At 41.2% G+C, this 26,570-nt stretch overlaps 1 protein-coding gene and 1 long non-coding RNA gene across 2 annotated transcripts in view; one reads left to right on the top strand and one right to left on the bottom strand.

Annotated features, from left to right (window-relative positions):
* The window catches only part of LOC145435014 (uncharacterized), a 281,315-nt gene that overhangs the window by 47,405 nt on the left and 207,340 nt on the right, over positions 1-26,570 (top strand). The window lies entirely within an intron of this gene.
* Positions 1,066-2,167, bottom strand: LOC145435091 (uncharacterized). The gene is made up of 2 exons (XR_013913709.1): positions 2,115-2,167; positions 1,066-1,262 (listed from the first exon to the last, which is right to left on the bottom strand). It is a non-coding gene; the product is annotated as an uncharacterized LOC145435091 (long non-coding RNA).

Raw genomic sequence — 26,570 nt, 5'->3', positions numbered from 1 at the left:
ACTGATGATATACCAAGACGAAATTATCCGGGTTCACCGCTATATGAGTATCACAATTGTATATTGAAGTTCTGCACTTCCTCTATTGTACAATTTGCTGGGTAGTACGGACGAATGCTTATTATTAATAATCAGACTTGATCCAAAATCGCTTTAGTCCTCAAACTTTCCGTTGATTTGTTGTTCTTATTTTCAGAATGGAATATGTCGGAAATCCTGTCAATTCGGAGTTTTTATCAGTGTCGTTATTTAATATGCTTGTGTCCAATGTTCCCTCTAAATTTTCACGAGACTGCGCGCACTCACCAACTCACTGCGCGGTCCCTTGGACAACAGTGCGTAACGACTAAAAAAAGATCATCACTTCGGATTTTTTTGTGCGCAGCATAGATTTTCTGTGTGCAGAGACCGTGTCAGCACTGGGTAGTTGCGCACGTGCGCAGCTTAGAGGGAACATTGCTTGTGTCTATCGTGTTATTGTGGTACCGAGAGGGCAGGTTTATTCGATTTTCGGTGGGATGGACGAAATCGTAGTTGAAGCTGCCATATTTGTCTGTAATGTATTTATATTTATATTCATTGTTTCCAGTAAAGTGAGAAAATTGGCGGTACATAGATATTGAAGCTTCAGCTATGACGTAATTCGATGACGTAAAAGAACCCCCTCCTTAAAGATAAGGAAAAAATAGGTGAAAAAACGATGGTCTTGGGCCCTTACACTGTAAAAAAAAAACCTCGATTTACCGCGAAATGTTTGGAAGCACGGTAGCCAGACATTTCGTGGTAATGTAACATTACCGTTAGTCAATGTAAATTTAACTTACACTCTTCCGGTAATCTCACTTTACACGCCAGACTGTAATGTTACAGTCACCTCCGGTGTATCCAATCTACATTTTCTCCTGTATATTTGCCACTGAGACTGTAATTTTACCGCCTACCTACATACATGCTGTCTGTGTAAATCAGGATTACATACCAGCTTGTAAATCCACGTACATCCCATACCTATCGCAAAGCAACCCAATGCTAAAATATCGCAAAAGCTTCTTCACACCCCAAAACGACTTTGGAACAAACTGTATATTCATTCATGATTCACGATGAGAAGGTTATCGATGGAAACGTATTGCTGTTTGAAGTCTAATTCTTCTTTAGGAGACATGCAGTAACACGAGTGGTCTCCCACAATCGGCCAAACTTCCAATGGTGTCTTTTTCTCGTCCTCATTCCTTCTGCGTAACTAGTATCTTGCAGTTCCCCTAAAAAGAATTCATGCGTGAGACGCTATATTAAGCAAAGTTCCTAACCTAGACATGACATTATAAAGACTACTAAGACAAATAGGCGAACAAAAATATAACAATTTTTGAAGTACCGCTACCGGTACATTGTGTGATGACGGCTCTGCCTTTTACATGTTATAGCAGAGATTAATGACTTACCTGATCTAATGCAGTGGTTTTCAACCTTTTTTGACATGCGCCCCCCTTGGCGATGGCCAAAAAAATTGCGCCCCCTGCACTTACCGTCGAGCACATCATCTAATATAGGGATAGGCTATGTTAATCTGTCCATATCAATTCTCGGTGAACTCCGGAGGTCCGGACTATTATACTTTCCACAAAGACCTATTGTACACACCGAAATTGCGAGTGGCAATGTTATGAGTAGTTGCTGGGATTTCATATTTTCACGCAGAGCGGAACGCGAAAATTTTTTAGATTCACGAATGTCTACCGTAAGTAATAGTAGCAGTATCACATATTACTGTCAAATATTTATATTTTTTCAGCCCATGTGATCAGATTCACCGGTAAAGTTCATGGAGGGAGTGCTTTAAAAATTTAGGGCAAGTTATACATGATAATGCATCTTCGTGTGGGCCAATTGTTATTAGTCATGCACTTTGTTGCATGCTGTTATTTCTTGGCCCCCGATCAGGATTGTCCATCGTATCGGTAGTGGAAATATATTGAAATCGCCCAAATGTACCATAAAAAAATTTCTTCCGTGAGGAGCACACGTTTCTGATTCCAAATATTCTACTGACTACACACATGTGTGACGCTGAGAACGGTCTTGGCACACCAAAGATATTACGCTAAACGTACCGGTGAAGTTGAGCGCGACTGCTGGAGTTTGCATTTGGCGAGCTTTCTTGAATGGCAGTGGCTATTCGTCCGGAACCGGACGAATAGCCCGCAGCCATAGTCCAGGCTATTCGTCCGGAACCGTGTGACGTAACTATCCGAAATAAATGCTTTGTGTGACGTAACTGTTAAAAACCAACATACTGCATACTGGCATTGTTGAGTATTGACGGACTTCGGCTGTTTATGTGTTTAGGTTATCGGTACACAATAGCGCCATGCTCTTAAATATATCGAATACATTGTTTATATGGCAGCACACTGTGAATCCAAAAGAAACAGTACACGATGCGCGAGCATGAGCAGAGCACGCGGTGCATTGTGCACTGCAATGATTTCCAGTCCAACATAGTCCACTGCTATGCGATGGTACCATCCGAAGAAAAATTTACGCAAAGTACCGCATCTCTGCTATGCTACCTCTGCTTTGCAGACTTAACAATAAATAATCGGCGTCTTCTCCCAAAAGCAATTTTTGTGGTGCATTGAACCTAGAGGTGGGCCGTGCTATAAGTCGGCAGTTACCAGTGGCGGCTCGTCCTATAGGGCAACTGGGGCATTGCCCCACCTAAAATTCTGTTCAATAACAATTCTTTACCATTTATAGACGCACAACAATCTATATATACCGAAATCACAGCGAAAATCGTATTTTTCTTGTCCTTTCGCTTGTAAATGCCCATATATAGCGAAGTCTCTGCGAAAATCGAATCCTCTTCTGTGTTTTCGCTTTGCGAATGCCTAGCCGGGGCTTGCCCCGGTTGCGCCCATAACAAGCTTTGACTGTCTATTCTCTCAAAGCCGCGCACAATAAAGAAACGGTGATTTACTCTCTCTTATTCATAAAATTACCGAGCAACCGGGGCTCAATAGGTCTGTGCCCCTAAGGTGTGATGTAACAATCGTATCTATATCTGAACTCGGTTACCGTCATATGCGTTTAGTCGACCTTTGCTGGTATAGGTCGATTTTGATGGTGTTTCACACCATGAAAACTCTTGAAACTTGGTATGTCATGTTGTGATGGTGGTATTTAACATTGCCCCAAGTTTCAGGGTTTCTACTTATAGTTTAGGGTAGTAAATCCGTTTCCGAAGTTGAGTGTGTGCTGATCCGTCATGTATCGCAAACAGATTTTACTCGAAAGCCGGTATTGGTATCCATTGATTTTGACGATGTTCAATACTGAGATCGGTTATGACATTTGGCACGGTAAGTCTTAATGTTAGTATCGAACGCTGTACCAAGTTTTAAGTTTGTCACTGAACTATGTTAGTGGTAATTTCGTTTCCTAAGTCGAGTGAGAGCTGACTCGTCATTTATCGCTAACAGATTTTACGCAAAGCCGGTATTGGTCTCTATTGATTTTAACGATGCTCCTTACCTAGATCTGTCATGAGATTTTGCACGGTGTGTTTTGATTTTAGTATCGAACGCTGTGCCAAGTCTCAAGGTTGACACTCAATGATTAGGGCAGTAATTTCGTTATCAAGGTCGAATATGGTAGAGATGTGCTCAGATCTGACACTTTAGCCTACAACGCATTGCGGATTTCACGCAAAAGCCGGTGTATCTGTGGTAACGTTAACTGTGTTCCATACTGAGATAGGTGACGAGATGATGATATCATTCTCATTTGCATTCAAATATTTACTTTGATATTATATTCTCCAATGTCAATTTCACCGTGAAATTGTGGCCTTCAAGCCATTTGCTTACAACCCCCTGTCAAGCGCGATAGCTATTTCGTTTTCGATGTCGGCTAACAGCTGATCACTTGATCAGCCTATTCCTCAGTAAATTTTACGCAAAATTCGGTCTGTTTGCATTATTTTGATAGTGTACCATACCGAAAAGGGCCATGAGGCTACTTCTCGATGATGTCATGTAACAGTGTACGGCTTTCACCCACGTATATATTCGGTAATATATTTTCCAAAGGCGATTTCGCAGCAGACCTATAGACAGTAATAAAACCATATGTGTCGTGTTACAGTCTCCAGTTTCAAGGCCAAAATCTCCTATGCTGTACCGAGACCGAGTTTCCGAGACTGCTATTCTTGGTTCTTCAGAATGATGTTTTGGATTCAATATGACAGGCCCAATCTATGAGATAACAATTGTGTATGTGTCCGAACTCGTTGACCTTTCCAATTAGGCTTACGCAATCTCTCGAGTTATAGTCATTTCCATTTCTGCAGATAATTAGTCAGGTCTAGTGCGAACATGAACCGCGTTGAATCTTTGTTCCGTACGCCGTTTACGCAGTTACCACGCTTCAAGTCACAGCTCACCGGCAGACCTCTCGTGGCACATACGTTAAAATCACTGTTGTCGGGAAATTCATGTTACCGTAACATCATTAAGTTACTTGTTTACGTTGGAAAACGTCATTGTGACGTCATCTTGATAAAAAGTCGCTTGCAGCCCTTGCCCCACCACCCGATATTGTCACGAGCCGCCACTGGCAGTTACGGAAAATATGAAGAATATCGGCCTGGTGTAAATGACCATAGCAGTCGACAAACACCATGAATTCCCCAAAAACAAACAAACAAACCAGCAAATAATTTTACTCTGGCCTTTGTGCTGTGGGGCACAGATTGCCAGGACAGTGAGATTAGGTGCCAGCCATTATGGGGCCTATGGACAATTATACATATAACTCTCCAACTTATCGGTCAATAAAGGGCAGTCATTTCGGTCAAGGTTATCCCACCGGCGAGTTTATCGCACACTGTACAGATTCCTATTTTAGCCCGAACTTCATTATGCGATGGTGCGTCCCTTCACAAAAGGAATGAATCGAAAACGAATGATCGCGCAAACTGCGCGGATTAGTGAGTCAGCTCGTATTAGCTCTTGCCGCTCATATTTCGTCAAATGACACGGGTTGAGCTTCAAGTCAAATCGAACATGCTCCCAGACCTAAAATGTTACTTCACGACATTATGAATGAGATTAAAATTTGATATTTGTTTTATTTTATCAACATATTGCATCTTGAAATTTTGTTATAAAATTTCAAAATACCTCGCGGACCGGCTGGAAAGTCGTCGCGGACCGGCACCGGTCCGCGGACCGGCGGTTGAGAACCACTGTTCTATACTATCTTTCTTACTTTCATTCAGTGTGCATGTGCATGCCTCCTCTTTACATCGCCTAGGCCAAGGTGGGTGTCTGATTCCATAGACAACCTAGTCGCTTCGACATCTTCCTTTCTTTTCATTGTATCGCATTTTTTTGGTGTATTGAACTGATAAAAATTGCTAATAAACCAATGATGAAGTATCTCAATCCGGTTTCCACCTCAGCTTCGTGTAGGTTCGGTCTTGATCTTGTCGCGTCTTCCATTTTCAGACAGCCCTTACTATCTCGTTTTCATTCGATTCTTTGTTCCGGTAAAGAGATTGTAGGATTGTACAATCTCTATAGTTCCGGTCCTTCAACTATAGTCTCTCTCTGCGCTTATCGACGACTTAAGACCGAGTAACACTGGGCTAAAGTAGCCCTGATAATCCTCTGGTAATTGAACCCAAGCCGCTAGCGTTGTAGGTGGCGGAAGTCACCATTACGCTGGAGTTGCCTTGTTTGGATATTAGTAGAGATAGGTAACCAGCGACGGTATTATCATAGTGTCCTATAGGACACTATATGGTATTATGTTCCGGTAATATATTGTACAGCGATAAACTAAACACGCAAACGCAGCCGAGCCGAAGTCCGTCAACTCAGCAACGTCAGTATGCTGGCGGCGCATAATTACGTCACACATCAGATGCTGGCGGTGCTAAGTTACGTCACACAGTTCCGGACGAATAGCATGGACTACGGCTGCGGGCTATTCATCCGGTTCCGGACGAATAGCCACTACCTTCTTGAATACGGAATAAGTTTCATCTTCAACAATCGTCTTCTGAAAATGGTTGCAAAACACGTTTAGTCAGAATTCATACAGAATTGGTCAATTTCTCGCGTTCACCAGGTTGAGAACCACTGATCTTATGCATTGAAGCAAAAGGTTCCTCATTTGAGGTGACATGTGTGCCAAACAAATCCAGCACTCCAGCAGTGGATGAAAACATCTCTATGCTATGGCCCGAAAATGACATAAACATACCAACAGTTTCAACTCCTCCGCGGCGGAGTATGTGGTGTCACAGGTCACTATATAAGTCGACTAATAGCCCAAAATAGAACAAATAATGCGGCGAATGAAATATTTCAATCATGAAATCTAAGTCATCCCGGTGGTGTGCACAGTCGTATATATTCACGGTAACGAATACTATGTAGTACTATACCTTTTACGATGCGTATCCCATTCAGCATTCCTAGGAATCTTCAACGATCGCGTCCACTTTCTTCACGCACAACAAGCTTCGCTCCACCCTTTGCTCAAATCTCAATAATGGCCAGACGACGATACGACACTCCAACGATTTTGAAATAAGCGGTATTCATCCGCTGACATGCCCCCAATCATATCTATTGGCCACTTCGTTATAATGTTTGATTTAGGTCGTTTTTTCATACAGAAACATTCATCATTACATATAGTCCCTCTCTTTTCCATCTTATTGCGTATAAATTGATATTTCTTCCATGTGTTGTGCAGAATGTGCACTACTTACCGTACCTACTAAACCAGACGCTGCTTGTGATGTCACAGTGGTGCGTTGGTTGTTTACTCCGAATCTCAGAAAAATCAATAACGCGTAACGTTAACCTAATGTAACCTATTGCAGGTCGCCTTGCTCGCCTTTAACAAATGGTCAACAGAGCTTGCGTTGCTGATATTTCTAGTTTCCCGAACAATATTATACATCCTAAACTGATATTGTAACTCATCAGTCCTATCCGTGACAACGAATGTAACCAGCGAGACCGGCATTATAGCCATAGCTTTATAATATAATATAGTGGCTATGGTGTATCACATTAGCTACGATTGTCGGTTGTTTCTTTTACACTACTATTTACTATACTGGGATCGGTACTAGGGCCAACAATTTCCATGACAGACGCCAATCTCGCGAACGAGGTTGAATCAGGTCAAATAATCACCACGAGAATGATATCAGTAACATTCAGTTCCACGTATACATTGGCTGCATATATTTTCAAGCTAATCAATGTTGCCAATAGCCGGGTAAACTTCAGTAACGAGTAACTGTCAGTAATTTTGCGAAGCAATTCTGGCAACTTGACTTTTCAGCTAAATTGAGGTAATATTACATATCAAAATGTAAAATTACAAGCTACGCACAGTTATTGGCGGCGACCGGTAATTCGTTGCAAAATTTACAGAGGTTTCCCAGTAAATTTACCAGATTTTTTACAGTGTAGTGGATGATTAACACAACATCCGGAGAGATCATTATTCATATATTCCATTGACAGTTATAAAGTGATGTTATAATAATATGATTGTGTAAAACTCCGGCGCCCATACTTTCGCGCGAAGCGCGAAGATTTTTTGTGGTTAATGAACGAGATTGGCTCATTATATTGTTACTTGCATATTGCAAATACGTTTTCATTATCAGATTTACCAGTAAGGCTGATAGAAGTGGTGTCATCGAGTATTCAGGGGCACTCAATTATGCAAGTGGAACTGTATGTTCATACGACACGGCCAGGACCAAAACAGCACTTCGTCAACCCCCCCTAAAAAAATACGTTGGTATTGGGACCCCAGAGGGTGATAAAACTCAGCCTTTCATCACCAGCCTGTACTTTTTTGCCGCTACTTATCAGCGAGACCTGTTGTACTGCTTAGTGAGCCGACGTATATCGTCCAGATGCGCAAGGCGCTAAAATTTTTCCATAATTCATGATTTAATTGATCAATATGATTGGGAATTGCATTGCTATCAATTTTATTATCTTCTCTTTGCTCACGTAATCCGATTTACCGGTAAAGCTGAGTGTGGGGGCCGTAAATAATAAAGAAACCGCTTCGGGTGGACCCGTTGGTATAATGAATACGTTACATGATGTTGTTTCGTGACCCCCTGTCTGTTATGTCAAAAGATATTGAAATCGCCGAAATGTACTAAACTAAAAGACGCACACGATTTCAAATTGGTATTTCTTCACTGGCGATTAATTTATCCCTGCGGGGTGGCATTTGACTTGTCGGGTTCAGATTGCTTGGACATCAACATTCGGCGCAAGCCATTTAGCGCCTATGGACAATTGAACATAAATGTATAATTATCGAAGTTTTCGGTCAGCATAACGGCATTCTTTTTCGGCCAAGGTTTTCTCGCTGCCGATCGTTCTGGCGCACTTCTCGAAGTCGCATGTTACATGGCCTGAAACTTCATGTATCGGTGCGTCGTGGCGCAGTAATGGCCGACTCCGAAACGTCCATTTCTATAAATCATGCGCACCTTTTATTGGGGAAGGGCACCGAATAATCAAGATAGGCCTATTAGGTAACATGAAATCGCTCCCAGCGCCAAAAAAAAAATTGGAACAAGTTCCATAAATTTTCAAAAAAATACTCTATAATATATGTCAATTTACAATGAGTTGCTAGAGGGTATGCGCCGGGCGGGACAGTTGTTTTCATTTATTGCTGTAGTTACTTCACGACTTGCGGAGAAAGCTGTCACCACTCAAAAGATCGCGCACACTCAAGGTCGTAGCCGGAAACACAATTTTATGGGGGAGGGGGCAAGTTTTTTACGAGTTTAGGGGAGCTCCCCGTGGGGTCACCTCATGGGACCGTACATCCTTATATGGCAATTCCATCACTACCCAATATACATGCGATTTTTAGACGCACACATACACACACACACACATACACCATATGGAAGCTTCCAGTTCCAAGTACATCTTGTATTAGGCGATCGATTGACGGACGAGCCTAAATCGCTGGCATCAAGTGATGAAAAATCAGTGTGAATTTCGGGCCTAGTCGCGCTGAGAGCAAAATTGTTTTGAATAAATGAATGAAATTGATCAATAATATCGGTGCGTGCATATGAGCAAGTGGTTCCTATTCTTATTAATCACTTCGTTGAAGCAGGGTTATTTAGTAACCTCTGGTAAAGATTGACGCTACTTTAAATATTGGAATCGCTGAAACATACCAGACCAAATTTAAAAAAAATCCTTGAATCAGACTCGTGCGATTTTAAATGAGCAATTTTAAACGGGAGGTGGCGTTATTTTCCTGTGCCAGTCGGATTTACGTCTTCGTCTGTCCCGTTACGGAAATTGCCGGTACTAATAGTCCCCCCATGCTGAACAGAAACCCCTAGACTCAATCAATCAGCCCAACGACCTCGGTCTATTCTAGTGTATCTACTGGTACTGTTGTATTCTCATAATTGAACGAATATTTTGCAATTTTTTAGTTTTTCATTTTTATTTTTATTTTTTTTGGGGGGGGGGCGATCGCCCCTTTCGCCCCTCCCTGGCTACGCCAATGATGACCTCGTCTATACCGCCGTATGAAGAATGTACGTGTATTGTTGTGTTATCAATCCTCTTTCCTATATTAAATTTTCTCATAGCTTGATGTGTTGCAGTGTAGCAGATTAGGTGCGTGCCACGGCGATCAGATTGCAATATCGTGGTGGCTGATGCAGCTGCATTTGATGATAACATCTGGTTTTACAAGGATTAAATTTCTGTGGTCAGCGCGGAGATTGTTAGGCTGTGTCGTTTATGGTCGTGCGCATCGACAGTTTCCCTATCACGTCGTTTGAAGGAAGTCAGTGGGCTGACGGCACCCATGAGCTATTGACGACATCATCATTTTAATTCCGTCTGCAACGATTGATGATGAGCGCTGGGCGGGGAAGTTTTAGTTGAAATTCTTCATTTGGTAGCACTTCTACCTGAGACTTTGGAGTTTGAACGAAAAGAGTCATGAGACTACATTCATTTATTTGTGTGAATGCGATGTGAATCTGGTAATGTACCCACAGTAGCCTGTAATCCAGTGATGATTACTCCTGGCTACCGATCAGGTCCCCCTCGCAAAACTTTGACATTTCGACAACGAGTGGAGCGAAATCATATACGTATCCCATTTGGTAGAGCGAGATATGTAAGGTCAACATACAATTGCTCTTAGTATCGATCCGTAGAAATTATAACGACAAATATTTTTGATCAAACTGCCAAAATTTATGAATAAATTTAAATTAATTGCCGTGGTTGTGTTTTAGCGCTCACTAGCTACAAACGACGGTGTTTCCAAACGTTTGTGCCAAGCCGATTCATGCAAGAAACCGAAGTATGTAATAAACTTCAAATGTCTAATTTCTAATTTGCATAATGTGATATTGCCCTATGACAGTGAAATCGTATGAGGTTTTATATGTGAGTTAAATCATGGCTTCCGGTTTTCATCTGGCAATTGTCCATGGTAAGAAATAAATCGATGGAGCTAATCCTTGATGACGTATCTTTCTCATGAAAGACCGTAATACTAATACGCTAACATGTAGTGTGAATTGTGGAAAGCTGGAAACTGACATCCGTACAGATAGGGTTCTGGTTTAAATCAGGCTGAATTAAATTAGTGTGATTTATTACAAGTTTTTTCTTTTGATTTTTGATATAATTCCATCGTGCTGATTTTATTGATGCATGCATGCATGCATGAATATTGTTCATATCTGAACAATCATGTATATTGTTTATAAACCGGGTATGGTTTCTTGCCGCCGCTAAGGGTACAGTTTAGCGAATAGAGAGCAAAACGAGAATAGAGCGCTTCCAGTAGGCGTTGAGCGACCAGTTCTTGTCCTTTCCTGTGGATTCGCAGTGTTCGTGGCGATTTGCGAGAGGCTGCTGGTTACAAGGCGGTGATGAGAGGGCGGAGACGAAACTCAATCCGGACTCTATATCGGGAGATTCCTGCGTCTCTGAGGCCAAATCAATGCCCAAAAGTCGTTCGCAATATTTGCGGCATTGATATGTTGGGTCGAGAAGCTAGAATGATAAACATACGCAGGGAAGATACTATGTTAAGAATAAAACCAATTCATGTAATCGCTCAAATGCTGGTAATACGTTAACAGGGTATGTGCAGATCTCCGCACTGCTGCCGTATTCTCTTGGCAAAACTAAAAACCCTTGCGGGGTATGGCATATTATTACCTACGACACGTCCCCGAAAGATACACACCTGCTCTTGAGTCTTGTGTATTAGCCTACAATCTTATCCACAACAACATGACCATCAACAATTGTTGCTCCCCATGAGCATGTGAAAGCTTGTGGCGTTGATATTAATTAGTTAGGGTTAGCCGGTATAGGGCACGGGCGGGGAACTTCTCCAGTCGGCGGTTGACCTAACGTATGCAATTTAGGTATTTTCTCACATAATGTTAGAATTGTACTACTTATCCTCATTTCTGGTTCGAACTGTCCATCCGTACGGAGTAGTTTGACCAGAAAAAAAAAACTTTTTTGCCCCCGAAACTGACAAATTTTTACATGAAAAAATTTTATTTTAACGAAATCTCTCGTTACATTACGCATTGTGGTAGAAATGATTTGAAAAATTTGTAGTACAACTAAAGATACTTTCCTGCATTCTCGGGTAGAAAGTGTCTGTCCTCACTAAGTAGCTTGCCAAGAATGGAGAAAGAACGTTCTACAGCAGCAGTTGTTGGTGACAAACTGCGTTGCTTCATTCCGGCAATGGTGTCTACATCACAAATTTTTCATCATGCTCTTCTTGATATAAGAACCATGCAACCATGCTTCAGTCGGGATATTGCGGTACGTTGAGCATAACACCATGTTAACCTATTTGTTTCATTTGAATGTTTTTGATTCACAATTAGCAGACAATTGGCCGTCTAGAACGGTAGGCAGCATATCAGGTAGGCTACAAGCTGTAAAATGTCGAATGATAAGTTCACCAACAGTGCAAATATCTACGATACGAACGAAATTCAGGTTGCAAAAAAGTTTTAACTTCGTAAACAATTTTGACATTTTTTGACCTAACGCTACAATTTTGACTTGTCAAAAAAAAATCGCCCTACTCGTTACCGACGATTAGTGAGCCCGAAGGTAACACGCTTTCAATATCAGTTACTGTCCCATGCTGTAATTTGCAGAATGTTTCAAGTACGTTTCAAGTATGGCATAAAAATGAGTGATACATCTATCGATTGAGATAGTGTAATAACGACCCAATTTTGTTTTGTTACATCTGTGACGAGAACACGATGAGCATTTAGCGATTCAATGCGTGAAATGTCATCAAGATAGCTTGCAAAGAGTAGACTACTTTTGTGTGGCGTTGGGAGATCAGGATAACTGCTGGGCACCTCGAACGGTCTACCAGAATTAGTCTGAGACTTCACGCATATGGACTCGAGGTAAAGTCTAATAGATGCAATTTTTAATCCCCGTGGCTTTGCACGAGCCAAAGAAACGCCGTGATGATTGATATCTTTTCAAGAATTACATGTCAGGTTGGGACCAAAACAAAAAGTCATAGCACTATTCCAGCGTTGACTCAGCTTTACAGCCAATTGCTCATTCCACTGAAATTTTAGTCGCAGCTTTCGTCCCTGCCAGATCTGATTTCGAATGATGCTGCCTTGGTAAACAACAATATTGCTTGCTTGTTCATTCCGTCTGTGTCTAGAAATTGTCGTCGCTTATTGTAGGCTCAGGGATACTTGGTTTGTCATTACCAAATAACTGCTATTTCTTGATCACTTTAATGACATTTATAAGTATGGGAAGTTGAGAGTCACTTATTACAATATGACAGGAGAATCCGATGAAAACAACAATAAATGGGGCATTTTTGTGTTGGATATATAGAAAACAGTAGATTTCTACAGCACAGCTTCGTTCAGTTGATCTAATGGTGTCTTTACTTTTCGCATATTCTCCTGGTTTCTGTGCAGACCGACTTACTGAAACATTTAATGGGGCCTCTGCGCTCTGAAAATAATGTGATCTCAAATTGAAGAGTAGATTAAAAAAGCAATTTTGGCCGCAGCCATTTTCTTCAGAAAGCCACCGTGATGGAGCTGCAATTAAATGAGGTATCTCGCGAATTACTGTAAACGCCGGAATACAATTGAATTTGAAGGCGAACGCGTTTTCTCGGCGGGTATCGCAATTGGCGTTTCTGTGTCGCCATTTTATGCCTTCTAAACGGTTCGTCGGGTGATTATACTAGATTACTGACTAGTGATGTACGTACATAGTACGATAAACTACGTCACTAAAATAAGCACAATTGAGGTATAAGCGAAATACATGGCGAAAAATACTGTACACCATACCATTCGCAAACATAGTGGTGCCGAATAACATTGTGGGTATGTCGCATATTCGCAATAATTGTTTTGACGAGTGATGTTTTTAGTGAATCAGTTAGGAATTCAACTGTCCTTTATTTGTATTTCGTTTTTCTAATCAACAATTCCAATTGTCCGGTTTTATTTTGATTTGATTGGTTAATTTAATTGATACGTCGTGTCTGATCGCTTGGCTATATAGTTTCTTCGTTACTGTTTTTCACTCTCTCTATACTTCATATCATCGGACGAGCAATCAATATTGCGAAACTCGCTTACGCATCCTCGTATATTTGCCAACCAAAGCATTCATATACGTTATTGTTCAATATGGGTTGCTTCCTTGTGTTAAGTTGGATAGTAGACGGACACGCAAAGTTTTTAGTCCAAATTAAAGCAGGTTTGACTTGACAGATTGGATTCAACGCCTGTAAAATCGTCACTCATGCAGAATTGAAGTGTCGCGTCGAAATAAAAATCACAGAGTATAAGCACGGCTTACCAACATACCTAGGTTCGACAACCACTGTGACATAGCCTACTAGGTTATATATCTTAATCAATAAAAGACGTTATTGTCAACGTCATATATGTAGCAGGCGTTCGAGATATCTCGAACCACGGATATCTAGAACTAACTATCCATGGCTCGAATATTCGAGAGAAGGAACTAAACAAGAGAAGGAACTAAAGTCGAATCAGCTTTAATTCAGACAGCGAATAGTCCGGATTCCGGACAACCGCTTTATTCGGTCAAAATTACCAGGAACAAAACTAAAATTGCACGCAAAAAGACCACGGTTTATTCGGACACATGTTCGCGATTCCTATCAACCGAATAATTAGTAAATCGTTCGTTTTGGGACACGGCGAGTGATTATGGTGAAACATTGACTTGTACCTCGGTAAAGTTGACCTTTCTTTCAGTCAAGACCTTAGCGCAAAAGTACCGGCCACAGAAGCATTGTGTTATGCGGATTTAGCCTTACATTGCGTTGTTGAGCTTTACTATGACTGATTTTCTGCCCGGATAAAAACTATTTGCTCAACATTTCAACTGTTTAGTGGTGTACTTTCATCAAGTGAAAATACCGTTTCAGCCCTTGCAGCATGGCTCACAAATGTATACTTGTAGAATTAGAGAACTGTTTTAACCCAATATGTGTGTGATACAGTATACAGTATTTATTGAACCGTTTGGTATCAGAATACTGAATGATACATCCAAAGTAAAGGTATAACTGCTTAACAATTACTGCAGTATGGCGTAGCTGCAATTTATTTATTACGCAACGGTACAGTATTTTCAATGCATTGTCTGCCTTAACACATGACAATGAAGTGGACAATCGCTTTTCGCCTAATTCGGCCAATGGCGTTTCTCCGCTTCTCTGCCAAATGTGCGAGGAACCATCGTGTCCGAATTAAGCCTAGTCGACTACACACGGAAATCAGGATTACTCAACAAGTATATTTCGAGTCACCATGACTGAGATGCAATTCGTTCAAATTCATCGACTTTCTTCTATACAGCCTACACGGTTACTATCAGGGCTTTGAAGCCGGAGCCAAAGCCAGGATCCGGAGCCGCGCATTTTCAGCGGAGCCGGAGCTCTGAATAAAATTGAAGTGGATCCGGTTGAAAATGGCTTTGCGGGCCGTATGTTTGACACCCCTCGTGTAGGGCCTACACTACATATAGCAATGGTATGGAGTAAAGTAAAGTGCGTTTTCGTGCGGCTAAGAGGTCATCGATAAAAGGCATGAAATATTTACACGTCACAGGAATTTGCATATCCACAAAATGACGGTTCCTTGCGACGGCTACAACCAAACCATTCCATAGTTTTCGGATCCGGGGCCGGAGCTGGAGCCGGAGCAGTGGTATCAATGAGCTCTGCTTGTGCGAAAAATTATCGAGACGACAGATTTCGCATACTCGGAAAGGGTCGCTCACACTTTCATTTGTGTGCCTTGGAGTCGACTTTTATCAAAATACACCAGCCAAGGCTGTGTCAACAAAAAGAGTTCGTGTATCATCTAAAAATAGTACATTGAACGCTCACGTATTCGTGCTGGTGACGTCATATTTTGTGTTACGATTGTTGATATACGCTGTTCTTTCGAATTCTCTACTAGTTGCTGACGATTACCCCTGACGAGTGTCAGCCGAAAATATTCGGGTTCATTTCAATATGAATATACTATTCAATTGTATATATCTCTATCGACAAAATAAAGACCAACGATCATCAGTAGGGCAAGTTTTTTTTGCACTAAAATCGCGAGAAAGCTGCACCTAATTTTAACAAAATTTGCAGTAAAAAGGTTGAATTTATAATTTTGTTCAATTATGAGCGTATCATGCCACAGATAACAATTGTGAGAGCAATTATCCGCAGAAATGCTACTCAACAGATTGACATTAGATGACAAGAGATCAATAAGCATTGAATCACTCAGTTCACGAATAGTTTTTAGTTGCAACAGCAAAGCTGCTTGAGCCAAAGTAACCGATTCAATAGGGCGAGACTAAACTTCGTCTGCCGGCGTGGCCTCTATATCCAATTTATTCATATAAGAGTCAATTTCGCTACAAGTTCCAGAAGGTCTCAGTGGACCTGTCAGTTCAATACTTTTATGTTGCTTGACAACGTGATTCTTTAGCCCCTTGAAGTTGGAAAATGCAAATGGTAAATTCTGCATGATATTATGAAATCGCAATTATCCTTGTGACGATGCAACAAATGCTTTGTTAAAGAATCTTGGTCAGAACAGAAAAATGGGCATAAACAGCAAGCAATCAGTGGTTCAGACATTGAAGTATATTCAATCTGAGCTACATATACAAAATAGCAATAAAGCTGTGTCATAAGAAGGGGATAACATCAATATTAGAAATTTGTTAATGATTTTATCTTCAAATGAAAACGATTTTAAAACCATTTTACATAACGTACTGTTTCTGCTAGGAACTTACATCAGTTTTTACTGTACAATATTGCACTCTGCCGATTGCTACAAACAACGGTGTCATGTGCTGCACTGTTACCATGCAGTATAACGCAAAATTCAAGAACAGCTGTACTATATCTGCATCCGAAAGCTTACAATGAATCAAAAAGCGCAGCTGCACGTTAACCAATAACAGCCGAGCTGTTGAAAGGGAAAGCAACACTATATATTCGGCATATCGTTTGTAAAGAGAACCTCCATTAATAGCTTCCTATGATGTGTGTGATTGATATTCTTAACATTTACCTTTCAATAAGTAGACGAGTCTCTCTTCTATACCGTTTCCCAACAAAAATCGGGCCAATTCGGAATCCATCCCGAACTATTTCTAGAATAATACCCGCAACTCGACACTCGGTACAGAAAACATCGCAACTCGACAATGCACATGGAAAATGCGGTTATCCGGTCAACGCTCTCTGAATTCCCGCGCCTGACACACCATCGAGCGCGTGATACCGCATTTCGTTTGTGAGTTTATATTAGGAGATAAGAGGAAACTGAGGAATGAGCACGATTTATGTCACTTACGCGAGAACAGTCCTCGCTCTCTCGCTTGAACGGTGTTTACTTCAGTATCACGCAACTCGAGAGTTGGGAAAAAGTCATTTTGTGTCTAAATGTAATGCTTGGAATTTGGAGTTACATTGAATTAAAGTGGAGCCGGATCGGGAGCCCGAGCTGGAGCCGGTTGTTTGGAAATTAGCTCCGGCTCCGATGTATTTCAAAAGATTGCATGCTACTACTAATGGTTGCCCGACATTTGAGTATACGACAAAATGAAAAACGACTGTTAAGCATACGACACAACAACATGGGGAGTTGGGGACACATGATCAATGATCATGATGATACGTGAGCGCGGGGACACATTAGCATGTCGACACATGAGCACGGGGACACATCAACATGGTGCCATATCAGCATGGGGATACCTGAGTATGGTGACAAATTAGCGTGGGGTGGGGATATATCGGCATGGTTACACATCGGCGTTGGGACATATGAGCATGGAGACACATGAACATGGAGATTGGAGACACATCCACATGGGGACACTTGACAATGTTTACATATGAGCATGGTTACACAATAGCATAGGGCAACATAAGCATATGTTGACAGTTTAGCATGCGGCACTTAATGAGCATCACGACACTTCCGCATGCGACATTAAGTCATGCGGCAATTGAGCAAAACGACTTGAACGCGCCATCCGCTCATACGCGAATCAAAGTATGATAAGGATGGATTTTATCCACGAAACAGCTTCTAACATCAGCTTATGTGTTTAAATTGAAACTTGACTATTGACTATGGTTGTATGATCATGATTATGGATCAGCCGATGTTTCGTTTTTGATGGTGATACTTTCGTTTTCTGAGCAATATTTGGTACGTTTCCTAATTGCGTGTATCAACTTTTTTTGAGTCTGGGGAGATAATCTTATGGAAATGAGGAGACAGGAAACGCGAATGCTCACAACTCACATCGTATACAGAGTCATACTTCACTGTAAAGGTTAGGGAGTATTCAGGAAAGATGTGACAATGAAGTAGTAGGCAGTGACATACGTTGAGGTTGAGGCAGACAGTTTAACATGCAGATGTCTATACTTGATTTATGATTAACCTGATCAACCGGGTGTGGTCAAGTGTCGTATGGTGGAATATCATATTCTTAAATGTCGTATGCTGAAATACCGCAAGATAATGTGTCTCTATGCTGATGTGCAGCTATGCCGATGTTTCCCGCCCCACGCAGAAGTGCTCAAGCGTCGCATGCTCACAAATCCAGGGCATGGTATGGTATGGTATGGTATGGAAGTATGGTATGGTATGGATCGATATTTTGGTATGGAATATGGAACAAAGCAAGTATGGTATGGAATGGAAGATTTCAATCTATGGTATGGAACGACATTTCCATACTTCCATACTTTGATGTTTTATACATTTTATCGTGATCTGTGCAAGCTTCAAGAAGCGTACGTTGTTCGCTGTTCACGGAATAAGATCGCTTTTGTTATGTGTGAACGTGAACTATTGAACGCTGTGTAGGATTAAATACATGCTTGTGCAACGGTTTTACGAGCACTTGCAATGACATGATTTTGTGATGTAATAATGACAACAGTAATGTTGATCCGATATTCTATTGAGTCTAGACACGACGTCTCCGAGCATAGTCTATCATGTGACGCAGTAATTGGTAATGTTGGCTACTCCAACTACCTCATTCCTTGAGCGACGAGAGCTTATACAAGCAATCATGATGCAACGTACTTAATGCTCAATGTGATTGATAATGACATTTCTTCTGAAACATTATCCGCACATTTATACTATTTACATACCGAGATATCTCATTGGTCATATCTCAAACGCTCTCGCATTAGGATTATAGATCAGGGAGTGGGGTATATCTAGTTTGAAATTCTCGCCACACTAACCCCAACCAAATACTGTACTAACAATTGCGCAAATCGCTGCAGTATTGATCGCCTGCAGCTGGGATATTTTATGGGTGCGCCTATATTATAAATTATTTTGCGAGTATTTACTTCAAACGTGCATGTGCCTCATGCCAATGTGCCGGAAATGCGATGATATTCTTATGGAGCAGGGGCGTGCAACTTCTTTAGTCGGCGGGCCAAATATAGGAAAATTAAGTACCTGGCGGGCCGGATTGCTGAATGGATAAATTATTCGCCCATATATACAAGGAATAAATCGTATTTATTGAATGTATTTTATCGACAGCAATGTCACTTCAAAGCCATTTCTCGCCAATAATGAAAATACAATGTGGATTTGAGAACAGTATTGACATACAGGCGCCGCCATGTCTGCTTCTCTCTGATCAACTAACTCGCAGTGCAATCCTCAATTAAGATTTCAAAGCGTTTGATAAGCCCCTTTACCCGCGGAATTTACCAAGATATCAATTCATTAGGGTTGAGTACATGGTAAATGCCGATAATGCAAGTCTTCTCGCTTCGAAGAACTTACCCATAAGCTCCACTCTCGCGCAGTGCGCAGACCTATATAATAACATGCAGTCACTAAAATTTGATGTTTAGGCAACTAGTGGGGAATCTCGGCAGATTGGGGCCGCGGGCCACATGATCATGTAAGACGGGAAACTGGTCGCGGGCCGGACAAAATCTCGTTGCGGGCCGTATGTTGCCAGTCCCTATTGTGGACATTCCTAGATAACAATCTGCTGACTATCTCATTTTGCTCGCGGAAGCTGTCGAGTAGAGGTACACGGCACCTCACCACTGTGAACTAAACCTCACCAAAACAGACTCTGTAAAACTATTACCAGGAGTTAGATTCGCATCATGGCTAGTTTAAGCAATAACGACATCCGAAATATCAATAATATAGGTGCTAGAAAAGGTACTATACTTATGATATTGAAGTATTTGAAAGTATGGAATATGTATCAAGTATGGTATGGAACAATGTTGGTATGGTATGGAAAATTGCAAGTATGGTATGGAGAGAGTAAGGCAAGTATGGAGTATGGAAAATTCTCGTTCCATACCATACCATACCATGCCCTGCACAAATCGCATGCTTATCTACCGCATGCTCTCTTGTCACCCTGTTCACCTGTCACCATGCTGATGTGTCGCTTTTCTGAAATATCGCATGCTCACGTGTCAACATGTTCACGTGTAGCCATGCTGAATTGTCGCCATGCCGATGAGTCTCAATGCTCATGTGGCACCATGATTATTTGACCCCATGCTCACGAGTCACCTTGCTAATGAGTACCCATGCGCATTAGGGTTGTTCAAAAAAAACTTTTTTTTCCAAATCTCACTCGCCTAATGACTAAATCGTCAGGTTGTCCAAGAAAACGATGCACACCAAATTTGACTCAATTCCAACCAGTAAAGGCCGTGCAGTCTTGAATTGAAATTTTTAATTTACTATTAAAAATAAAAAATAAAAATTCTCAAATTTTTCTGTCAACCTCATGAAATTGTTCAGCTGTCTTCAAAGACGATGCAAATCAAATTTGAGTCAATTCCGACTAGTAGAAGCAGAACTATCTGATTTTTTCGTTGATAATCCCCGGATCAAGGATAATCGCACTTGCTCGACGCGATAAGGCAGTCACGCAGAGAACGAAACTTAGACACCTTTCCTTCATAACATCGGCTGACAACTATCTAAAAATCGTTCTTTGCGTGACTGCCTAATCGCGTCGAGCAAGTGCGACGGTGAAGATATCGTGCCATGTAACGGGTTAAGCAGCCGCGGCAGCGGGTCTTGTAGGAATTTCAATAAATTGCAGCTCCATTACGGTGGCGTTCTGAAGGAAATGGCCGCGGCCAAATATTTTTGTTCGCTTCTACCTTCAATTTGAGACCACATCATTTTTAGAGCGCAGTGCCCCTTTAATATCGATGCCCTTGTTTTCCAATTGAATGCGTTATTATCAAGCCTAATTATATGATAGTATATTACATCATATTACACAACATAGGGGTTCTATTCAAGCAACAACTTTATTCGCAAACAACGGATTTGGCGAGAATACGAGGGTTAGCCCGTTGAATACAGTTATAAACCACTGAAACAGTGGCTCTAACGACGATATAAGTTGGCATATTTCTAGGCTCCCTTCGTTTTCGTATAGTAATCAGGCGGTAGCCCTGCGTATGAGTTGTGACGTATACAAGAGATTTAACTGCAGACGAGGAACTTGGTTCAATTAAGAAACCGGCATCGGATTTCTCGGGGCGTCGGGGACGTTTTGAGTCAGAAGGACACAGCAATGCAGCCACTGATATTGGAATTATATTTATTGTAACTTCTTCACGTAACCTGCATATAACGGTACCGCATTGGCGTTTTCACGTCTGTGAATAACTACTTTTCGGTATATTTTTCCATAAATCGTGCTCCTTTTGCCTTCTCGAAACTGGATGTCAATGTCAGCGACTTGCTCGTAACGGTGACTAGAATCAAACCACAACAACAGCGTTGCATGGTTACAATGTGGCCTATGAACATACTCGATATCTACTGTCTTAAGCAGGGGTTCTCAACCTGGGGAGCGCGCCTCCCTTGGGGGTGCGGGAAGCTCTCAGGGGGGCGCGAAAAATTGACCACGTCTGCATGAATTCTGACTAAGAATGTGCTTCACAATCATTCTGATATGACGACTATTGTTAAAGATGAAACTTATTTCGCATTCGAGAAATCTCGCCAAATTCCAACTCCAGCAGTCGCGCTCAACGGAGTATAGGCTGATTTCAACTTCATTTGAGCAAATTTTTGATATTCTTTGAAAATTTGGCGCATTTCCCATAAGTTTGGGGAAATTTGTCAGAAATGTTAAAGACTCAACAACTGGAATGCGGATTCAAACTGGGCGTAAGACATACCATATCTATACTATTAGATCAGGGAAGGGCAACCTGTTGCTGTAGATGGGAATTAGTGCGACCGTCGACACCTAATTCAATAAGTATGTGTTGGCATCCGTGGACATGCAAATTGAAATTACAAATTCACTCCCGAATTTTGAGAGATTTTAAATAATCTTTAAATTTTCTTCACACTCCACGCAATTCAACATAACTTGATTTTTCGATTTTAATATATTAGCGCCCTTCTCACTCTGAGCCGGAATCGTGTGCTCCTCACGAAAGAAATTTGTTTATGGTACATTTGGACGATTTTATTATATTTCCACTACCGATACAATCGACAATCCTGATCGGGGGTCAAGAAATAACAGCATACAACCAAGTGACTAATAACATTTGGCCCCCCCCCCCCGAAGATGCATTATCATTTATAACTTGCCCTAAATTTTCAAAAGCACTCTCTCAATGAACCCTACCGGTGTATCTGATCACATGGGCTAAAAGAGAATAAATATTTGATAATAATATGTGATACTGCTACTATTAGTTACGGAATTCATTCGTGAATCTGAAAAGTTTTCGCGCTCGGCGCGACAATAAACAATCCCAACATCTATTCATAACATTGCGACTCGCGATTTCGGTGGTACGTACAAAAGGCTTTTGTTAAAAGTATAATAGTCCGGACTCCAGAGTTCACCGGCAATGGATATGGACAGATTAGGTATTTTGAGTCCAGTTAGTTCATTACGGCTATGCCCTGGAATGCGGCCTTGGGCTACATAAGTAATCGAAATGGGCCGTGATTAGCAAAAAGGTTGCCTACCTCTGTATTAGATGATGTGCTCTTTTAGACATGACGAAAAGTGTAGGGGGGTCGGGGGGGGGGGGGGGGGGGGGGGCGCAATATTTTCGACCATCCCCAAGGGGGCCGCATGTCCAAAAAAGGTTGAGAACCGCTGGTCTTAAGGGATTATGTAATGGAAGTATTTCTTACTAAAAATCTCAAATTTGTGAGAAATGTGCTGGATAATACAAGCATTTTCCAGTCGTTTCGCGAACGATCCGAACAGTGATTCATTGATTTTTATCGACATCGAATACTTGATGACTTGAAATTGACTCGTGAATTTTGCTCCGAGTCACGAGTCAATCCACATTTCTGATACGCCGAGTCAAGTCAAGTCATTTTAGCTAAGTGATCGAGTCAAGTCAAGTCATTCGAAAAAGGTGACTCGAGTCGTGGTCCGGTAAAATAGTATTGATTCAGTAGAAATTGAGTGTATTTTGACTTGAATGTGGACATGCTCAATGACTGTCGGGTAGCCGCCGAGATACTGTTCCATAAATTAGGTCCGGCGTATTTGATAGAGCGATGATCTTTTTTGTCCACCATATTATAGTTGGACGACGTAGACGCGCGTGTATCGTACATATTCACTTTTGATACCGAGGTAAAGAAGTTATTGAAGTTTTCGGGACAGTGGCCGCAGTGGAACTGATACATAAACTTGGCAATTTCCAGTTTCCGCATATCTTTTATGTTTAGGACATCGAATCTTCTGAGTAGTGATTTGTTGGACACACATCCTGGTCCGTGTGGGGCCCTAGCTAAGATACGGAGGACCGGATGTTGTAGTTTTGCAGCGGCTTCGGCAGTTTTAGTGGCAGCCTCCCAAAAGATGATTCCATATTGTAACTTCGATTGAAATAATGATTTAAAGAGTATCAGAAGGACTCAGACTGGCATGTAATCTCTAAGGCTGTAGAACAGACCACAGTTTGGTGATATAATTTTTTCTTGCGATTGAATGTGACTCTTCCAGGACAAGTTCGAGTCATAGTAAAACCCCAAGCAAAAGCATGCCAGTGTTGGGATCAAGTCACTACCTTCGAGTCACGAGTCATTTCGAGTCATTGCACATTTTGACTCGAGTCAAGTCAAGTCAATCGATTTTCAAAGGTGACTCGAGTCAAGTCAAGTCACTCGATTTTTGGAGGTGACTCGAGTCAAGTCGAGTCAAGTCAAGTCAAGTCACGAGTCAAGTCAGAATTCAAGTCAAGTTGCCTTTTCGAGGCATGAGGTATGATTAAGTCGTTGCATTTTGCTAGCTGTCTGAAGTACAGATTGAGTGGTCATTGATTTGGAAGCAATGAACGAATATAGAGTTAAATATATATGCAAGAAGGCGCTGTTTCGCTCACATATACGTAGAACTGCTAAACTACGCAAGCAATTGCATAGCCTCAGTTTATATAGTTACCAGAGAATAGAGAAACGAATTGATAAGAGGCAATACAATAACCATTTACAAATTGATATGATACAATTCGAGCCTGCGCCAATGATTGAGGACTTCAAACTATATTCGAATTCAATTTCAATAAAACAAAGAGGTTTGGTTAAGGTAAGAATAAAGATATACATTTTGCTATTAAATTACTGTACTATACTAGTTTACGACAAAGTAAGCTTCGATCACTTCGTTTGAGCTCAATTTATTTGTGAGAGAACAATGGAGGCTCAGTAAAACGCACGATCATTGAATAATTGGTCGCTGTCACGGGTTACACCATCGGTTCGCGAACAATCCGGCCATGTGCAAGATACAGTGATTTTTATCGACACCGATTACTTAATGACTTGAAATTGACTCGAAAATTTTGCTCCGAGTCACGAGTCAATCCGCATTTCTGATACGCCGAGTCAAGTCGAGTCAAGTCATTTTAGCAAAGGGACTCGAGTCAAGTCAAATCATACGAAAAAGGTGACTCGAGTCTGACTCGAGTCAAGTCATGACTCGAGTCATCCCAACACTACATGATACAGTATCGCTTAATATTTGCTAAAACATCTGGACTCAGATCATTAAAATGGTTGTTTGAGATAAAATATCCTACCGTGCAAACTCATTTTAATTGCCAAATTGCGAATAGTCTACTGATACAAACATATTGCTGTTTAGAGACGTTTTGTTGGGGGGGGGTTCGAAATAGCAATTCCTGAATTTTTTTCTTAACCAGTCCTAATGACAATAAATACAGCTGCAAAATTCGCTTCGAAATAAAAAAGCCTACTCAATTTCTACATATAGTATGATGTTATTTTCACTAAATATCATTTTGTGTCTGTTTCTCACAAGCCTACAGTTAATATTTACGCAAGACAGATGACGGTTGCACGATAATTGAGCTCATTTTGATCGAAAACTTGAGGGGGTCCGCGGGGTTCCTGACTGTCCAAAAGGGGTCCGCAAAGAGAAAAAGGTCGAGAACCACTGCTCTAGCAGTTTTGAGAAATGTGGATTGAACCGGATTGAACTGAAAACTGAACAGTGAACATATTTACTTGGACTCGGACTCCAGTCAAAATACTATGACTCGAACTCGAGCCTCCACTAGCAGACTTGGACTCGGACTTGACTCGGTGGTGAATTCAAAATGACTCGACTTGACTCGAGTCAAAACTATAAATGTGAGATTGACTTATGACTCGAAACCTTGTGACTTGGTTACAACCCTGGATATATCTGCTGTAAAATATTCTACTTTATTGTAATGTACGAATATCTATAACAAATGTGGCTGTCCCATAGATCTGCCAATGTGTCGGAACTAATGCTTAGTCATCAACATCCCAAGTGTTGCGGACAGACTAATCAAATTTTTGGTTGGCCTCGTAAGTTCACAATCTGGGCAATCGATTTCTATTAATGTAACTAATTTCGAAAAGTACTTGGCGGGTCACTCAAAACCTTCTCGTGGGCCGAATGTTGGCCGCGCGCCACGGCTTAGCCGCCCCTGGTATAGGCACTTCTGTTTAATAATATATTGAGTTAGGATGACGTGGCATTCTGGCTTCTATTGCTCAACGGCGCGTCAGTATCTTATTGGGCAAATTCAAATCAACTAATGGTCGACCGCGTGACGAAACTCGTGAAGTAATGAGTAGGGCTGGGCAAAATCGAGTACCGAAGTGATTCGATTCTGAATCACGTAATATGCTTCGAGTCGAGTCGAGTAATCGAGTATCACCCATTATGACGTCATAACGGAATGTATTACGTCTAAGTTCAAATATGCACCGTTTTTGCTACCACAAAGAATACAATGCCGGTTATCCATCTCGTAAAAGATACTTTGGTATTTTACCGACCATACCGATTCCATTCCACTCGGTGAAAATGTTGTGGGATTATCATGACTTCGTAAATGCGCTACGTCCAGTAACCTCCGTAGGTTTGTACTATGTTTCGTAAGCTACAATACTGCCAATCAAGGTTTCAAGGCTTCAACAGTGAAAATTATTATCGAAACTAGAATTCTCGTTGATAAATTAACTTTTAGTGGCGAGAAGCGTATAATTTCATTACTCGAAAAAATCGTATTTTACGTCTCGACTCGAATCATTAAAATTAATACTCGATTCAGATTCGAGTACTCGAATCATTGTGCCCAGCCCTAGTAATGAGTGATTCTGAGTTTTGAAAATTTCCTTTGACATATAGCACTATCTTATATGTTAATAATGAAATTTCACTGATCAGTTCTTGGCTTAGGCCTCTATATTACCGTGTAGGGGTAGACTTATCTGCGGTATATCTACTCATATATGTAGACTGAGCAGAGATATAGTACACAAAACACCAAAATAACTCGATGTCAGATTCTTTATGTTTCATACGATATATCCGTTATTTGTCCTC

The sequence above is a fragment of the Botryllus schlosseri genome, chromosome 3, assembly GCF_051294905.1.
Source record: "Botryllus schlosseri isolate E-star chromosome 3, Bs_hap1, whole genome shotgun sequence".
NCBI lineage: Eukaryota > Metazoa > Chordata > Ascidiacea > Stolidobranchia > Styelidae > Botryllus > Botryllus schlosseri.
This window is presented reverse-complemented; position numbering and strand designations above follow the sequence as displayed.